Genomic DNA, 4,175 nt, shown 5'->3' with positions numbered 1-4,175 from the left:
TTCTCGATCGTTATCGGAACTAAACTCGCAGTGGTAGACTCTACGTATCACTAGCCTAGGGTAGTAAAAGTCAAAGTCAAAGTCAAAGATTTTATTGATATAAAATCCTAAATATGGATTGTCATCAACACACAAAGAACAATCATTAATCATTACAATCAATTATATAACAATACAGAACATAAAAAAAAAAAAGAAGAAAGAGGTGTATATATAAATATATAATGAGTATTTTTATTTTCCCCTTCTATCTATTTGACTGGGGAGGTACAGTTTTAGATACTAGTATTACAATTTATATAATATAAACATAAAATAACTTAAGTTAGTGAACTTCTGAACGTGTACATCTCATTAATACCTTTAATGCAACATTTACTGACATCATAATCATTACTTCGAAATATGAAATAGAATTTTTCAATGTCTGAAAGATTATTGAAAGATGGTAAAATATCAGAAATATTCTGAAAAAATTTATTCCTCAGATCATTGAGTTTGGTACATTTTATGGTAAAGTGTAATTCATCTTCAACTTCAAATTTACATAGGGGGCATAATCTGTTTTCTAAATCAATCTTTTTATGTCTGCCTTTTTCAATCATAAGGATACTATTACTTATTCTTATTCTTACAAAGTTTGAAATATCAGCTCTGTCTATATCTAATTTTAAAAAGTTCTCCATATCAAATTTCATCTTCAAATCCTTGTAGGTTCTTAATTTGTTTCCTCTATTATCATTAACACTTTTTGAAATGGAATTCTCCCAAAATTTTATGAAATCATTTTTCAGTTTTTTATTTATAGCAAAAGTTAAACGATTTTTACTAAATGAATTTTGATTTTCCCAGACATGTTTAAATCCAACTTTTTCAAATAACAATTTAATTTTTGTTCTATACCAGTCTGAGTTATTATTAACACTTGATGAATAAATCATATTTATTAAACTATCTGGATTTGAATTGACTACATGATGCCAGTAACCTACACACAGTTTGATAGCATCAACAGAACATGGGATCATACCCAATTCCCCCAGAACAGCCAAATTTGATGCAGTTTTGTTAACTCCTAAGATGTATTTAGCAAATTTAATTTGTACTTTTACAGGTTGATATAAAAAATATCTAGACTCCATGGAAGCATTATTTTTCAACAAAGTATCTAGACATAAAATTTCACTACAGTAAAGAAGTATAGGTTTTACACATGAGTCAAATAATTTAAGATTTGGTAATATATTTAGTTTGTCTGAATGCAGTGTTTTGGAAATGCAAAATGATGCTTTTCTAGCTTTTTTACATAAATATTCATTTGCTTTGGTAAAGCTACCTGAAGGTTTAAATAATACTCCAAGATATTTGTATTCTTGTGTAATTTCTAGTGCATATTCATTGTACTTAAAATTGTCTTTTTTAATTACTCTTCCTGATTTATTGAATATAATAACCTTTGATTTGTCTATATTTACTGATAAATTCCATGTGTCACAATAATTTGATAACTTACTTAAACAATTCTGCAGACCTTTTGCAGATTCTGATATCAAAACAATATCATCTGCATACATAAGACATGATAAATTTACATTGTTTAATATAGTGGGGTCACATGAGTTGTCAAATATTTTGACAATATCATTAACATATAATGAAAAAAGTGATGGACTTAAAATACATCCTTGTTTTACTCCTACTTTTGATGAAAACGACGTTGTTTCACCTTCTGTAAATTTAATTGAGTATTTTACTTCATCATACATATTTTTCAAAATATTGAAAAAACAACCTGATAGGTTATAACAGGACAATTTATATAATAATGCTTCTCTGTTAACTGTATCAAACGCCTTCTTAAAATCAATAAAACAAACATACAATGATTTAGATAACTTGAAGGCCTTATCAATAAGACATTTTAAGGTTAAAATATGATCACTAGTTCTACAGTGTTTCTTAAATCCAATTTGTTCACTGCAAACAATATTATTTTTCTTTAGAAAATCATCTAGCCTGTTTGATAATATTTTAGTAAAAAATTTTCCAAAACAACTAGATACTGCAATTCCTCTATAATTAGAGGGGTCATTAAAACAACCTCCTTTGAAGATTGGTTTTATGAAATTTTCTCTCCATAAATCAGGATAAATTTCACATTTTAATATAGCATTGAAAATACAAACAAACACTTTTGCATTAATATTACAAGTAATTTTTAACATTTCATTTAATATACCATCAGGCCCACTGGCCTTTCCCAACTTCAACTTCTTTGCTGCTTTCTGTACCTCCTCAGTCGTAACCTCTGAATTTAAAATTTCAATATTTTGATTTTTATGAGAAGATATGTGTATATCTTCATTTTCATATCTATTTATATGATCTATATTCATTAATTGATTAAAATAATTCAACCATTCTTTTGGGGATATATTACAACTTGGGTCGTTACTCACTTTTTCTTTTAACTGGTTAACTGACTTCCAAAATTCTGATGGGTTTTTGTCTTCAGATTCTAAAATATTTTCCAATAATTTATTTTTAAATAGTCTATGTTTCTTTCTGGTTAATCTATTGAATTCTTTTTTATTAAAAGCAACTTTTTGTCTCAAATTTTTGTCCCAAGGATTATTACTTAAATTCCTAGCCAATTGTTTCACATGTCTGTATTTAACTTCACACTCGTCGTCATACCACAACTTTTTCTTTTTTCTCCGTTTCTGAAAATTTGGTTTATTTGAAATGTTTTTTGTACTTATTGTTGCAGCACCAATCAAAAAAGAAGAAAATTCAGAAACTTTTTCATTTAATACTGTACAAAAACCTTTTTTGTCTAGTGATTTATTAATGTTTTCTAAGTCTTCACATAATTGATTAAAATCAAAATTTAATAAGTTTGACTTGAAAGAAATTTCCTTAGTATCATTCCATCTAATGTTTCTCATATTTTTCTTTAAACAATCTTGTAAATTTGTATCAGAAAATTGAGATAGAATTTTTACATGTATAGGACAGTGGTCAGAAAGTATAGGATTGAATTCATCCACCTCAAAACTCACATGAGTATGAATATTCATGAGTTTTATGAAGCAACGCGGTATACGAGATCACGTCATTGGCGCGATTATCTAATTTCACAGAACTATCAGCAAGCGGAAAACAAAAATATGTTCAGAAGTTCTTAGATATTTCCCAAGATGTAGGGCATATATCACTGGAACAGAGACGATACCAAAATAAGTATTTTGAATACTGAATCAGCTGTAAATATTGTGTACAAACACGGCATCTAGGCACTCAAAAGACGATTATAAAAGGGGGGTAGTACTAGTTACACGCAACGAATGCATACGAGAGCTACCCTATGTGTTACATATGAAAACATACAGAAGAGCTATATTAAACCAGCGACAGTAACAGATCCAAATTTTCATTTACGGGGGGGGGCTGCTCCAGTCCATGGCATAGGGACTTCAGTCTTGACTACAGGTCAAATATATGTAATATATTATACCGCGTCAATCGTCTACATACATTTAAAAAAAACGAAAAGACGTATGCCCCTACTGTAGACGATTTATTGGCTATATATCTGATCTGTAGTCCAGTCCCTATATATGCTCCAGTCGTGCCTGGGTGATTCCCTATATATCCACCAAATTTTCCCTACAAGAGGGGGTCCAATGCGCCTGCTCACCCCCTAAATCAGTGTTTGAGAGACACATATTCACTTGTATATATGTCTCAGAATAAACCAATGTAAAACCAAACCTTAGCCTAACTCAATTACTGATAAGACCAATAATTATGATGTCTTGAAAGGCTATTTTATTTTTTTTTGGTTATAATTATCTGGACTACTGCTACCTATGATCCCATCATTAACATATGGTCGAAGGGGGTGAGGCTAGGGTGTTTGTTTCATCTTGCACACAGTTACAGGGTTTGGTACAGACATATGGCTGTTGTTGTAAACCAGACACCCCATTCATATACATTTATTGTACATGTATTTTTGTTTGCAAGAATCTGTACATGTATATATACCTGTTGTTCATATAAATTTCAGAAGAAAATCATTACTCATTGATCCATAAATATATATTTTCCAAGCTAACATAAATATAAACTATGACATCTTTAGATGTAACTAAAAACCTGGGTTCTTTCAT

Source organism: Mytilus californianus, unplaced genomic scaffold, assembly GCF_021869535.1.
Source record: "Mytilus californianus isolate M0D057914Y unplaced genomic scaffold, xbMytCali1.0.p SCAF_6, whole genome shotgun sequence".
NCBI lineage: Eukaryota > Metazoa > Mollusca > Bivalvia > Mytilida > Mytilidae > Mytilus > Mytilus californianus.
Note: the sequence above shows the minus strand (reverse complement) of the source record.